Source organism: Prionailurus bengalensis, chromosome B3 (assembly GCF_016509475.1).
Source record: "Prionailurus bengalensis isolate Pbe53 chromosome B3, Fcat_Pben_1.1_paternal_pri, whole genome shotgun sequence".
NCBI lineage: Eukaryota > Metazoa > Chordata > Mammalia > Carnivora > Felidae > Prionailurus > Prionailurus bengalensis.
In genome coordinates this window covers 125,016,642-125,032,823 of record NC_057355.1, presented here as the reverse complement: position 1 = coordinate 125,032,823, position 16,182 = coordinate 125,016,642, and the positions used below count along the sequence as shown (strand labels likewise).

The window sequence follows — 16,182 nt, the reverse complement described above, 5'->3', positions numbered from 1 at the left end:
TGAGAGCACCTTAATTTCCCTTTGCTGAAGGAAAATACAATAAAGGACTGATTTCCCTGAATGCTTTCTAAGGAGTTAAATTAGGATGTATTACCACTGATAATACTTGGCGTTAACTTCTTTTCTTCTGGGGGTACATGCCTCCCATAGGCTGTAACCAATTTAACATTCCACTGTAGAGCATATCATTATTCTCAAGGCTTTAAAGTTGGTTCAGGCAAAGAGGCTAGGCTTCCTTTGGATGATGAGAACAACTTACCCACCCCTTCTATGAACAATAGAGTTCACATTGATCATTAGAAGCAATTCAGCACAAAACATAACAGTGAAAATTAAGCAGATAGGCACAAATGAAATAAAATATTTAATACTGTCTTCAAAAGCATATAGTAGAAAATAAAACTAACATCAAGGCCAAAGTAAACTAGAGGAAAGGAGAGCAAATAACATTCACAAGGCATTCACAGTATAAGGGCAGGGGAAAAAAAAAGTAAAAGCAAATTAAAAAAAAAAAGGAGGCTATTTTTGGAAAACAAAGAAAGCAGTCATTTCCATATAGATAAAATAACTTAAATGAAAAAAGCATACCATATTAATTTATAGTCAACTTACATCAACAAATTGCCCGCATGTTTTTTGGCATGAAAGAAAAATTTACAAAAGAAAGTTGTGTAAGAATGCTCTTGGACAAATAGGATTGCCACATTCTTGTAACTTGCTTTTTTGTTGTCATTTCTTAAAAAACTTTTGAGCAAAATGTCTAATTTTTCAAATATAATAATTTACAACAGAGGATGATACAGGGAGGCAACAACACATACATCCACACCACATAACATGAAAAGAAAAAAAAATCTGCACTTTAACAAAGTTTTTCTCTGAGGGGCTTGGGAGGGCATCAATTTTGAATTTGAAATAATTCCGATTGCAGTGATTTAAAAAATTAAAAAAAAACCTGTTTACTTTTATAATTTGCCTTTAAAAAATTCTCTGAATCTGGAGGGTTTTGAATGAACTTCTGCACTGTTATAGGTTCTCAGATATATATTTGTCTTTTAAATATTTTTGTCTTTTTGACAAGTTTTAGATTTAAGGGGATGGATGGCAGCACATAAATTTGAACAATGCTAAGGGAAGGGAAGTGTGGGGAGGAGGGATGCAGAGAGGGCAGGGTCGTATTTATGAGTGTACGACACAAGAGATGAAGATGATGGGGGTGAAAGTGTAAGTGAGTCGCCATGTCCATGTAAGGGCGGCACGGAGTGATCTAGCTGCATTAGAGCTTCTGGCTGTAAGGAAGGGATGGGCAATATACAAAAACAAATGAGCCTACACATGCCCATCTACAGAAATAAAGAACAGAACTCTAACACAATCTCACACACCCTAAGCTGCAACTTCTTCAACATGCAATTACTCCAAAAATCATTACAGTTTCATTAAAGAGTTTCAAATAATAAAAACAGTTAAACTTTTTTTCCTACTAAAAGTCGCCAAAATACATAAAATAATAATACTAATAATAATGACCAAAAGATTAAAAGCAAAAACAAGAAGACTAGATTTATGCATTCAAGTTGAACAACTTCACCGGCAGCCACACAGCCCCATCTAGAGTTAGGGGAGAGGGTTGGAGACTAGCAGAGGTGATGGAGAGGCAAAAGTGTACAGGGAGCCCACTTGCTGGGTTACTAGTCACTTCCTTATAGAGAAATGGTTCTGTCTGTATGACATCATCCATGTTCTCCCTGCCACCCATGGGTGCACGGGATTCCCAATGAGAAGGCGCTAATTTGAGAGATGTGGATGTGGGGATTCTGCGGCTGAAGTTGTTCCACATTTAAAGAGGGAGTGGGGGAAAATTGCAGAAAACAATTCATAACTTTTTTCTCATAATTTTGGATAGAACCAAATCTAAAGTTAAAGATCTAGCAATCAAAAGAAACATATTGATATATATATATAGATAGATATAATACAAAAAGCACTTAATTCCCAAACAGAAAGGGAGAAAAGAACAAAAAAGTTTAAAGGAAAAAGGATTTCACAGACTTTCAGAGATGAACAACCAGATGCACACGCTGAGGAGGCACAGACAGAGCAGTCAGGGGACACTTTTTTTTTGCTTTTTGCTTTTTTGCTTTTTGTTTTCTGGCTTGTTGATTCCCCTTTTGGTGATAGCCAAAATTAAAAACAAATTTTGCATTTCCTTTAAAAATGAATTTTGCATTTAAAAAAAAATTTTTTTTTGGTTTCGCTTCTTTAAAAAAAATAAAAAGGGCGTGCAGTCTGGATGTACGTCATAAGTAGACATTTGAAAGAGAAGAAAGTGGCTAAGACTGACAAATGGGTAATCTTCTATTAGCCTTTAACTGTAGGAATGTTAATCAAGTTAATACATGCTTAAAGTAAGTTGCATTTAGGGAAAATAGAAAAACAGAACAGCAAGCTGGGGTTGGGGAGAGGTCAGCAAGACAAAACTGATTTGGGGGTGGGAGGAAAGTACTAGACTTAGTTTCATGCCTTTCCAGTAGGGGCAAAGGGCATCCCAAGGCTTCCTGCCAATTATGAGAAGGAAAGCATGTGCCTATGTATATGCATGTTGGGGGCTGAAGTGGAGATTGTAGTGATAGGAAGTGAAATAAAAAATATACATGGGTTCATGGGTTCTGTTCTAGAAAGCTTATCCCATATTCATTCACAGACCTACAAGGCATATTTTGAAGTCATAGAGAGGATATAATTGCAGTGTTCCATATGATTTTCTTGGGTTTTGCCACATTGCTGGGGTACCATCGGTGACAATAGAGTGTTCATAAAATGAGCCTGACAAATGGGATAGCATGCGTGCGTGTGTGTGTGTGTGTATTCCACGCACGCTATTCCGTTTATCAGGCTCACACCCTCTCCGAAGAACACAGCAGCACAGTGTCAGTATCTGTAGAGTACAGAATAGATAGGAAATGAGCAGGGTATATTCAAACTGCATTGGGGGAAACTATACTATCTCCAGTCTTCTAGAGATCATGTGGGAAACAGATGTTCCATTCAATCTCTATTGAGAAAGATGGAAAAGAGAGAGGGAGAGGAGGAAGGTGAGGGGCAAGGAGAAGGGAGAGTGTTTGAGTAGGTGGTGTGTGTGTGTGTGTGTGTGTATGTGCATGGAAGGAGTTTTTAGAAATGGCCTCAGCCTCTACTGGAAGAGATCCTGAGAGTTATATCAATACTATATCCCTATGAGAATATTAATGTCCAACCAAGGACTGGGAAACCCAGGTCGGCAAACCACAAAGGTGAGACACTTGAGAGCACCTGGTTCTGACACAATCTTAGTCACTCCTGAGAACTTTGCTGGGTGACTTTCACGAAAAGGAATAAATTGTGAGGATGAGTTAGACTTTTGCCCCCTATGAGACGCCCCTTTTATTATTTTATTTTAAAATAAGTATAATAACGTGTCCCCATGGGTCAGTCCGTACCAAGATTTTTAGTCTCTGGTTTAATAATGTTAATCATTATAGTAGGAACTTCACAAAGGATGGCTGGGAGGTTGCAGAAGGAGGGAAAAAACATCCCAATAATATAGGAAGAGAAAAACCCTTGGTGCACTGATTTTTTTGAATACTTATACTTTTAACAATGAATTGTATTGTATGAGAAGACTCTATAAATGCTCATATGGCCTCACAAGGTATCAAGTGACTTCTTTACAACAAAGTTGGTTTTGATAATATTCAGATAGGCTGTTTTTTGTTTCATAGGCAATTTTTTTTTAAAGTAGGCTCCACACCCAGAGTGGAGCCCAATGTGGGGCTTGAATTCACAACCCTGAGAACAAGACCTGAGCTGAGATCAAGAGTCAGATGTTCAACCAACTAAGGAACCCAGGTGCCCGTAGGCAACTTTTTAAAGTGTGAAACATACTGGACTAAGTACGAGACTTAAAGAATAAGATACTTCCAGTATATACATACTCCTGGATAACAAGAGGTGTCAAGAGGTGTTTTGAGAAGATCTATCATAATTTGGGTAATTTACCTATTTCAAAATAGCTTTTTTTAAAAGTCATACAAGTAGGACACCATTAACATTCTGGAGATCACCGGTTTAAACAGTTGAACATAGTAAAATTTGGGGTTGTCACTTTGCAAATAAAATATGTATTTTTTAAACCCATGGAAGCCATAGTTTCAAATGAAGCCAACACAGCCTGAATATAGGGCACATACATGCTTATAAGTCAGCCATCAGTTACATACACAAAGCTTGTTTGATTTTTAATGTAAGATACAAAGTAATATTGCTAGTAGCTCATAATTATGTCCCAGGTTTATTTTAATCTTTCATTAGCTATGTGTGTTAGGTTTTATTATCAATAACTACATGGTTCTCCACCTATGCCTCTACATGGTGAGTGTTAAGAATGCTTTAGAATGATGCTTGCCATTGAGAACAAATAATACAATAATTTGACTTGAAACACATATTTTGATGCAACCATTTGTATCCCACCATGTCCAAATAACCTGTCTAAATGTAAAGTCAAACTTTTAAAAACATCAAATGCAATAAGACAGAATTACATTGATCAGGATTCACCTTGGGGAATGCACTTGTTAAAAAAAAATTGTTTTCTAAACTGCCTCGAGTTGGGCTTGACACATTCAAAAGACATGATCAGGTAACTCAAGCTACAGACCCACCTTTTTGGGAGAGTGGATCCTGCTGTCTAAGGGACATTGTCTTCAGTGTGTACAAGTGAGGTCCAAGAGGAGGCCCAAATGAACTACTTTGTATAACTGTAAATATTTTAAATTTCTGAGAGAAAACAGTGGAGAAAGGAAGGAAAAGGAAACCTTCTTGGGAATCTGAGTGCAATTCCAGGGAAAGACTTGAAACATTACAAGTAGGGTGGGCTAAGAGAGAAGTTTGGAGAACAAATACTTCCTGAGGATTTCAAGGTTTTTTTTGCATTAGGTATATCAGGTAAATATCCTCATCTGTCCCTCCTTTGAAAGATACAAAAACATTTCATTGATTGCTATTTTATATGTCCACAAGAAGAAGGGAGGGATTCTTCTGGGAGAACCAATGGCTCAGTTCTGAATCATGCTTTGGACTAGAATAAAAATGGAGACTCTGAGAATGGATATGGAATCCAGGAAGGTGGGGATGGCTGTCACCTGTGTCATAAAATGAGTCCTGCATATACTCGGACTTCTCACAACCTCTTCCTCAAGACATGAGTGATGCTCAAGGAAGGGGTGAAGAAGCCTGCTTCGTACATGGTATTTATTTCTAGATAAAAAGTTTAGTATTTTCTTTTTAATGGTGAACAAAAATGCCCCCAGTAAAAAGTTTACATACTATCTGTTCCCAAACTCAGTTTCCACACATTATTATAGTAGAGAGGGAGAGACAGAAAAATTAAGCCTCCATAATGGCAAAGGGAGTCCAGGACACCATCAAGCTCAATACTCAGAACTGTATTTCTATACTAATGATCTGCTTGCCTGATTTAGGGTAATTTTTCATACTTAAGTAGATGAGAATGGATAAAACATCACAAAGACTAGTATTACATTTTAAAAACTGTTAAGATAGAACATTTAGATGTGGAAGGACATTAACTTAATGACTTCTTTCCCTACATTCACATAACCCTTAACTTGCACCTTAATTCAGTCCTATCACCTCCATTCTTCTTTGTGAACCTACTGTGTGCTGCACAGATTTCTACTGACTCCAACACTCCATCGCATTCAACTTGTTTTCCTCTTAATCTCAACAAGACTATAAGAACTTTAGCACAAGTGTAGATTTTTTATATCTTTATTTGCCTACCAACCAGGATACTAATCACCAATCATTTATTGAATGAACTAATGAAGGAGCAAATTAGTTAATATATTCAATTGTTCATTTTTTTTTACCCTGACACTAGGCTACAGCTTCTATAAAGGCATTAAAATCATGCTTCACCACCATGGTTTGCCTTGTGCCTGGAATGTAATATATGGGATAGAGATGTTAGGGTCAGGAGGCCTAAGTCCCAGTCTTGGATGTACTGACCACTGTATTAGTTTGTTGAGACATTGAACAAATCAGTTAACTTCCCTGAGGTAAGTTTCCTCAGATGTAATAGGGAGATTGTGATGTCTGGTCAATTAACCCACCTCACAGGGTAAGTTTGTATGACTAATGAGAATTTGAATGTGAAAGTGCTTATAAATTCTAAAGGGCTTTTCAAATGTTTGCTACTGTTGTTTTCAAAGCTGGCACCATAGTATCAGCTGTAAAATTCGGGTTTCATATTCAACAGAGGAGGCTGAGTCCCTGAAAGTTGTAATCAGATGCTGGAACATCTACTTCAGCATCAAACAAATAACCTCAATCCAAAACCTTAACCCAAACAGCCATTGTTACTACTTCTGTTGAACCCATGTCTCTACCCTTCCAATAATGCTAAGTTCCTAAAGCATGATTAGTTCATCTTTAATGGTGAAGTTTTATTATTTCTGCATGTAATTTTATAATTATTTTACCCTTTGTGTGGGTTAGAATTACCTGCTGAAGTGCTCTTATTTAGATGCATTTTCATAAGAACATATTTATTTAGTGGCAGGAGCACAGACCTGGAAGTGAGCTCTTGTCCCCTAGCAAACCAGGTGACTTGAGTCAAGTCACTTGCTCTTTACTCCCTTAAATCCCTTGGAGACACATATCTTAATAGACATCAGAACTGGAGGGTAAGATGAGGATGTGAGGGAACAGAGGGTCAAGGTAGTATTTTAGTTCCTTCCTCCCAAAAGTGTTAATACAGTAAGACACACAAAAGGAAAACTCAATTAAGAAACTTTGAGGAATCACTATTTTCATTTTGTTTTAATGTTAATCAGGTATTAGTCTAAGTAAGCCTTTCTTAACTCAGGATATTAAAAGTTCCTGATTCACAAGCTGAATCTGTAGGCTTATTTTGTGTTTCTTAATCTGTCTAGCATCGAGCAGGACACACCATAGGTATTCAGTGCACATGTGTTGAATTAAACTATAAAAATAGAACAGCTTGCAACACTTGGATCTCCGCTTTGTGAAGTGGGTGGAATTCAAAAAAGCTATCCTTGCTGGCACTAGTTTCTTTAATTAAGAGCCAATATATTATGAAGTGCACCAATGAGAAAGAGCGTATAAATAGGGCTCAAAGCCATGAACTCAGCAACTGCTCTCCTGCTCTTAGCCTTGCCTCCATGTAGATTTGTAGGGCTAATATATGCATATAGCTCATTATTTGCAAATTATTATATCCTTGGAATACTATTAAAGTTCAAGACAGTTGGTAATATAAATACTTATTTTATCAACATAAAGAGTCACCTGTGTGCCAGTCAGAAAAATGAAAGCCCTGTCTGAAATATTTTGTTCTAATAGCTTGACTAGCCCAAGATTCCTCCTCATTTCCTCCTCTATTTCTCAGCCTTTTGGCTGGCCCCAGGCTTGGCCCTGGGCTGCTTTCATTTTGGGGGTGATCCCATCTAGCCCCTTGGCTATACATGCCTACCATCTATATGACTATGATTTCCTGTTCACCTCCCCTACCCCCACCTCCAGTCAGAATTCCAGTTTCCCATCTCCCAACTGCCTACTCAACATTTCTACTTTGATATCTAAGAGGCTCCTCAAATTCAAAAAGGCTAAAACAGAACCTTAGCTTTTATTTGCCTACTAAACTTGTACCTCCCCTAGGATTTCCCATCTCTTTGGTCTGACTCAGATTACAGACCCTAAATTCGTCATCTACTTGAGCCCATTCCCCAACTCACCTCCACATATCCAATGTACCAGGAAATTCTATTGACTCTACTCTGGCAACAATTCCTCACATGTCTACTTTTTTCAATGCCATAAACCACCATAATTCCTTGCTTGTAGCCTCCCAAATGATCTCTCTACCTCCACTATTCACTTCCGAAAATCCATTCTCCCTAACAAGCTAAAGTGCTCTTTAAAAGGTATATACTATAAATCAGATCAAGTCAGTTTCTTGCTTAAGATCTTCAAAGGTTTCCCCAAACCAAAACTCTGTATGCTGACCCTCTGTGAAAGTGCCCTGTGACCTGCCAGCTGCCTACTATTACTCCCATGGCATCTCCTACAGATCCCTTATAGCACGTCTGGCCCAGGATGTCTCAGACTCTGGCCATACAATCTAACTTCCCTTCCAGAAACACTTCTTTCCTTGCTCTCTGCCTGGCTAGTTTCTTCCAGGGGGTTGGGTCTCTCTTCTAATTTTATTCTTCCGAGAGGCCTTCTGTGACTTCCACAGTAAAGTAGCAATATGTTCACTAACTGATTTTGATTCTCTACATAGCTGACTCTTACCCATTTATTTTTTTCAGTCCTCCCTCGTTGGAAGATAAGCTCCATGAGAACAAAGACTTTGTCCTGTTCTCCACTATACTTAGAGCAGAGCTGGACATAGTAAGAACTTAGGAAATCACTGCTGAATGATTTTACTCAGTGACATCATTCCTGAGTGCAGGCACTGAGTAAATGTTTTGTAAACTAACTATTGAGACATTACATTCCCTATTCTGTTTTGTTTTCTTCTACTCCTCTCTAAACCATATGGGATTTCCTTGAGTTCTAGTTAGCAATTCCAATGCAAATTGGATCTTCTCATCCACAGCTGGCTTAAAAAGCCTTCTGAAAAAAATACAGCACTAACTAACTCATTCTCCCTTTCATAAACTGGTGCTGGGATGTTTATTAAAAACTCAGGCCTTCCTTTGCAGTTGTGAAAGCTAAAGATAAAATAAACAGAATATTCATCCCTAGAGCTGCCAAACTTTGATGCTTGTCTTTAGGCAATAGGAAGGAATGGGCCAAACAAATTATCAGTGGGAGGAATGGTGACCAGGGTAGTAATAATGTACTCGGTTATCTTTGCCTCCTGTGGCCCTGCAGCCCCTGACAGCAGAATCTGGCAGCTGTAGGACCTGTCTCCTGAACTGGTACCATGACACTTTATGACTATGTTTATAGAGTAATAAATTATTCAAGAAGGTTTATTTTGCTTCTGTTGTCCACAAAAGCTCATTTACTCTGTCATTATGGCCAGAAATCTGACTGTTTTCTTTGTCCCAGAGTTTCTTTGGGTGGTAGCAGCTGGGCGTCCTAACCTATTACCTCCTCTCCACAGACCCCTTACATTCTCTAAGTTGTCCATGAGACACAGCTGAACCTGAAAACACATTATGCTAAAACTCACTGTATCCTGAAATCACCCTTTTTTCCTTTAAAATGTATCTTCATTGTAAGGAATGTACAATGTTCGTAAATCAACACCACCGAGGCATTTTTGTATTCAGTGGAAACTAGTACTATGCAAACAAGATGAAGAGCTTGCCCAAAACTCATACACATCATCAAGATGCTGTACTATGACTACATGGCTTTGACTGTGTCTGACCTGAGCCTGCAAGGGAAGACTGCAGAGATGCTTGCATGGGCAAGACACATATCATGAGATTATTCTTAGTTTTTGTGAACTAAATTCCTGTAGATTAGGGAAGGAGCTATACGAAATTCCGTAGTCATTCTAAAAATTCAATGCATACGAGCCTGTAGAGTAGTAAAGATAGATGCTTAGGGACAAATGCATATGATCAAATGATGAAGATAGTGATTTCCTTGCAAATATGAGGAAAGAGAAGGAAAATATGAATTGAAATTATATAGTTTAAACACTAATCAGAAGCCTACTTCTGGAAGGAGTTGTTCTTAAGAGGTATTGAAAACTTATTCTCTGCCAGACATTATTTTGAATGCTTTAGATATTTTATTTCAGTTAATCTTTATAATTATATCTTACATATCAGTAAATTTGGGCTGAAAGAAGTTAATTTTCCTAAAATTATATAACTAGAAAGGTGAATAGGCATGAATGGACCAAATCCTATCTGTTTTTACATTAAACTACAATGCAATCCTTAAACAGAATGTTTTTTAGTATTTGGTTCTCAGTGAGTATGGGAAATTACAAACAAGCTACTCTTTAGACACAAAAACAACTTCTGAAGGAGATCCCAGGAACTCTACAGATTTATTTCAAACTCTTATGCCTTTGAAACTACTACTGCACACTGAGATATTCAGAGGGGCTCTGAGGGGTTTTTGTTGGTGTTGTCCTTTTTTTTTTCTTTGTTGTTGTTTAGTTTGTTTGTTTGTTGTTGTTGTTGTTGTTGTTTGTGCAACTTTAGGTCACCTAAAACTCTCTGGTCTTAAACACGGAACTAGTTGCTCCATGAAAGCAAACTGGGGAGGTAAAGTGAAGAATGCATGGACTATTAAAGCGATAGCTATGGATTATATTTAGCCTCTTTGCCATTTACCACTGGGTTTCTTTCAGTGCACTAATCTACTAAATCACTCTAGTAGGGGTGGTGGGGTCAGGATAGCAGGCATGTCTGGATATCTGCATTTGTTCCCCCAAGGGGCTCTTAGGCAAAACTAGGTTGAATTTATAGTCAAAACACCTGAACTAAATCCCAGCTCTGATCCACCCTCTGTGACCTTGAGTAAGCATAAACTCTTATTTGTAAAATGGAGATAAACTTCACTGGATGTTCAATCAATCAAAGGAGACATTAGATATAGAAACATCTTAAAAAATACAAACATATATGTGTACTTTCAGATATGTTAAAAGAGTAATAACTATCTTACACATAAAAAGCTACCTAACAGTTTCTAATACATGGATTTTAAGACCATACAATAAAACCTTTGGATGTTCTACCTACTGTAAATGTTACATGGTAGATACTTCAGTTATCTAATAATTACCTATCAAAATAGTCTACTCCTTTGCTATTTTCCTGATTTGTTAAATTACAAGTGTTCTCTATCTCTGTCCCATGTCATTTTCTTTCATATAATATCCTAATCCATCATTGACTCTATACAAAAAATTTTTTAAAAGCCCAATAAATCATTGGAGGAGATCATCATATTGTTCCTGTTTCATACCCTATTATTTTATTCTACATTTTAACCCCAAACTGGAAAGCTCCACTAATCATTCTAAAGTGTGACTAAAAAATGGCTTTCTCTGTACTCACTGAATAGGCCCAGATGCTACTAGCACAGTTTCAGGCCAGAAGACACAAGAATTAGCTTCCTCCTGTGTCCTTTCAGAACCATGGAGTCTACCATGTCCTTTACAGCAACATGGTGTTAGGATGAGGGTAACACACTAATAGACTACAGATGAACATTACAAAGAGAAGGAGTTACATGCAGCTTTGAAAACAGAAGTCCCAGTGGCCACCTGATCGCTTTTAATATCTCCTCGGCTAGACTATGTCATTCTTTATCATTGTGGGCTCCCATACTATTTCTTCACAGTATTAATAAATAGATCATGATATATTTTGCTTGTGCTGTTTTAGATGGATAGGTTACCTGATTTTTTAGTTTTCACGCTACAGATGATGACCATATGAGGTATCTTAAAAGAAAAGATCTGAGAAACATTAAAGGTTTTACTTTTAGCAGTTATACCACATTTAATTAAGAAAGTCAGCATGATGAAACCATGAAACCCACTTAACAATCTCTGTCTTTATGCACAAGTTTAATGTGCTCACATCCAGTGACTCTGTTAGAACGTTAGCTCATTAATTTTATTATTTCACAGTATTAATCTATAGCAATGTTTCCTTTAATCCTATTTGCTAAAAGGTCATATTTATTGTTTCAGATGGGTGGATAGTACTGAAAGCTGAAACTTAAACCTCAATAAGAGCCAAGTATTGTCTTTGCAAAATCACATGGCCTAGGGCTAGGCTTGCAAGGGTACTTCTTGTTGAAAAAAAGGAAAAAAAAAAAAGCTGTTCTTTAAAATTTTATTTTATATTATTCACTACAAACTATATTAGCCCTTATAAACAACTCACTAGGAAAATCCTTGTTATCTTGGATCATTAGGCAGTTTTTTGATAGTGGTAGGTCTCCTAATAATTTAAAGGGCAAATAGGCAAGGAAGGCAGTAGGCAATTGAAATATACATTGGATTAAGGCCTAGGGCCAGAGCAGTATCATAAAAACTTAGAGAAATCATTTCGTCCTTATCATACCAGTTCTGTTTTTATCTTTGTGTTGGCTCAACCCAAATTCTCTTTGCAGATGAGGGTGTGTCTTGTTTCCTGGCAAATAGTATTCAACATGGGGCGCCTGGGTCGCTCAGTTGGTTGAGTGCCTGATTCTTGATTTCTGCTCAGGTCATGATCTCACAGTTCATGCGTTCGAGCCCGGCATCAGGCTCTGTGCTGACAGCACAGAGCCTGCTTGGAATTCTCTCTCTTTCCCTGTCTCTCTGCCCTTCCCCAATTCGTTTGCACATGCTCACTCTCTCAAAATAAATAAATAAATGAGTTAAAAAAAGAGAATGTTATTCAACAAAAAAACAGGGGAACATTCTGTTTTGATGTGTGCATCTATCTGCTTGAAAGTTAGGGCTGCTTCATGGTACAACTCTAGAGGCTGCTGTCCCTGTTGCAGTCTATGTAAATAGTGTTCCCCAGAGTTAAACAATGCAAGGCCTGCAAAGCCTTATGTAACAACCCTGGTCAAGTTACCTGTCTACTTATGAATAGCATTTGTAACTACTCTGAATAAGGCCTATTTACTCTGGGTTTTCCTCCTTTCAGTTTTGTTGAGGGCAGCCAAGATTTGGACATGACAGGAACATACAGTGGATAATTATCCTTGGTCACTGCTACATACATTTGTGGTAGTGTTGACCAGAGGGATAAAACCAGTGAAAGAGGAATATGGCCATAGCACTTGATAAGTACCCAATAAATAATTATTCCCAAATGAAAAGGCATTTCCCAATGTACCCTGTGGATCTGGCTAAAGGGTATAAATCAAGACACAAAGATACATACAAATATACAGTTATGCATATCTAACAGTGTTGGAAAATGTCTGTGCATTTTAGCTTCTAAACAGCCTTCATATTTGAAGTTCTTTGATTAACCTATAGTCCCTGAGACACTTCTTTAGAAGGGAAGAATTTAAAAGCAAGGACTTAACTGTGTGGAAGTCTCTAGAGAATAACTCTTTGTGATACTTTTACAGAAAGTGACATCAAAGAACTATTAGTGGTAAAAAGAATAACTTTGTAAAGCAATGGTGTTCACTACTTGTGGCCCAAAGAATAAAACCACGAGGGACAAGGAGATTGGAATAGCTATTCAGAGAATTTGCTTCCAGAGAAACCAGGGAGATGGGTAAAATCAGATGCTGCTGGGTCTTTTCCCCCAGGTTATACGTCCTACTAACAAGCAAAACTTCAGAAAGTAAGCTCTCTTGCCCTTCCTAGAAGTGATTCAAATTAGGCAGGATGGGGAGACAATTTTACTTACTAATAATGTAACTTCAAGTAAATGACTTAAATTCTGTGTCCTGTTTTACTGCCTATAAAATGTAAAGATTGGTTAAGATGATCTTTTGAGAGAAGCAATGACTTAAGAAAGGTAAACACTATCACTAATAGAGGTCAAAACTGTTCCAAAGTGAATACTAAAATTTTTTTTAATTTTTTTTACATTTATTTATTTTTGATAGAGACAGACACAGCATAAGTGGGGGAGGGGCAGAGAGAGAGAGGAAGACAGAATCCAAAGCAGGGTGCAGGCTCCGAGCTGTCAGCACAGAGCCTGTCACTGGGCTTGAACCCACAAACCACAAGATCATGACCTGAGCCGAAGTCAGATGCTCAACCAACTGAGCCACCCAGGCGCCCCTCACAAACATTTTTAATTGAGTGTAATTACCATTCACTTAACACTATGCCATTACATAATGGAAGCACGCATCTTATGTTGCCTTCTCTCTTAAGAATCAAAAGTCAATTACGTAAGCAGTCCACAACACTCCTTCCTTAGTGGGTCCTAGGAAGGGTTAATAATTTCTGTGTTTCTTGTAGTGAGATGACATCCTGGGATAGGATGCTAAGAAAATTATCTTGGCTACATGGGACATTGAGCAGAGGAAGAAGGGAATCCAGTAATCTAAGGATTAAGGTTTGAAAGTTGATGCTCAGTGCAGAATGAAAGAGTCCACCATGGAAACTAGACAGCAAAAGACCAAAAGACCAAAAGAGACAACATAGGAGCTAATGGGTCAGGGATTCTTTTTTTTTTTTTTTTTTTAGCTGCTACCTAAACACTGACAAATTTTCAATCTAGCAACCCCAGCTTTTAGAAGTGTTGGGCACAACTGATTTTTATTGCTTTGGAAAACTCTACATCTCTCGTTTGTACTGTGCTAATGTTCAGATTCATGAGGTTCTCTGGAGCCCTCAACGCAAGGTGTTTTGAGAGTGCCTGGCAATAATTACCCATGTGTATTCTAGAGCTACAAGCAGCTCTTTCTCTGTTGGATAGCTCATATTATAATGGTGGCCAAATAAAAAAAGCTACATAGATTTTGAAAAGCATAGTTAGGAAGCACCATAGGTAGCTTTCTGTCATTTGGACTGGTTTTATCTGTTGTCCAGAATAGTGGCTGGAACTTTCTGATGAGCCAGGCTTGACGATAAAAGTGTAACCCTTCCACTGAAGGGTTCTTGGTTTTATTTTATTTTATTTTATTTTATTTTATTTTATTTTATTTTAATTTTTGAGAGACTGAGCATGAGCAGGGAAGGGACAGAGAGAGAGAGAGGGACAGAGGATCAGAAGCGAGATCTGTGTGCTGACAGCAGTGAGCCTGATGCAGGGCTCAAACCCACGAACTGTGAGATCATGCCTTGAGTTGAAGTTGGAGGCTTATCTTACTGAGCCACTCACATGCCCAGGGCTCTTTTTAATAACAAAAAAGTGTATCTGATGTCAATTGGCGAGAGTTTCAATGAGAAACACTCAGGTATGACTTTCTGGTCTTAAACATGGAACTGGTTGCTCCAATAAAGCAAACTGGGAAGGCAAAGTGGAGAGTGCATGGGCTATTAAAGTGACAGCTATGCTTTCACTTTAAGGATCACACTTAACCTCTTTGCCTTTTACCACTGGGTTTCTTTCAGTGTCCAGAACCATTTCAGCCCAAATTCTCTGAACCGTTAGTAGCACCCAGTTGAACTTTGTTGAGAATAACTGAATTTGTTCTGCTCTTCTCTCTATAACATTAGAAAGAAACCTCACTAGAAAGCATTCTACCCTAAAAAATGCAGAGCTGTGAAAACTTAGAAGTCAGTTGCAGAGGACTGAGTTCTGATTGAAATTTACTATGTAGTTTTTAATAACCATCCACAGATAAGCTAGGCTATTCCATGCATGGCAGATTTTAAATTGCATCCTCCTAACAGTGGCCAAGTCTGATAGGGTTATGTTCCCCTGCCATCATTGTCAAATTTCTTGTGTAACTGTTATGATCATCAACAACAAAACCCACATGCCCCATACAGGGATGTGATTTAGTGCTGAAATTCTAACTACATATGCTTATACTGAATCTCAATCCACTTTGCGTATAAAGCAAACTATGAACCCCAGGGCAGTGGCCACATTCCAATTTGAATAATTAGTTGCCACAAATTCTTCCATGCAATCCCTCAATTGTGTCATCTGGTATGTAGCTTCAATTCATTCTGCACACTACGTTTTACCCCCTAGAAGCAAAGGCTTTTCCAAAAAGGGATTCCCCATGAACAATGGTAGCCATAAATCCTGAAATAGAGGCCTAAAGGTTGTACAAGGAAAAAATCAAAACACAAATATTCAGATGTTGATTTTTTCCAAAGTTAAAAAAAATAACTATTCTGAGAGTAATATTAATATTTATTCTTAGATATCACTAAAATGAAAAGTATTATGGTACAGAGGAAAAGAATTTAAAACCAAACAGTCCTGCAGCCTCACTTTCAAACTCCTTAGAGTGGTAATTGTATATGGCAGGTTTTGAAGAGGGAACTGGTTTTTTATTTTGTCACTGTGGGCATGGAACCAAGAAGAACATTCTTGCTTTTACTTTACAAGTTTTTCTCAGTGTTTGGGGAAAGATACCATGATTCTGCTCATCCCCTGAAGAAGACAGGGTATGAATAGGAAAATGTGGCAAAGGAAGATAAAGGGTCTCTGAATCTGGCTACCCAAGTCCTGGTAAAGTATGGTTGGG

The 16,182-nt window shown here is 37.9% G+C and overlaps 1 protein-coding gene across 32 annotated transcripts in view; it reads right to left on the bottom strand.

Moving 5' to 3' along the window:
• The window catches only part of NRXN3 (neurexin 3), a 1,568,410-nt gene that overhangs the window by 9,679 nt on the left and 1,542,549 nt on the right, over nucleotides 1-16,182 (bottom strand). For 3 of the 32 annotated variants that reach the window (XR_006293453.1, XR_006293454.1, XR_006293455.1), the window contains one exon: nucleotides 613-1,289. The exons of the other annotated variants lie outside the window; for them this stretch is intronic. The gene's annotated coding sequence lies outside the window, so the exon portion shown is untranslated. The remainder of the gene's footprint in view (nucleotides 1-612; nucleotides 1,290-16,182) is intronic. 32 annotated transcript variants of the gene reach the window in all.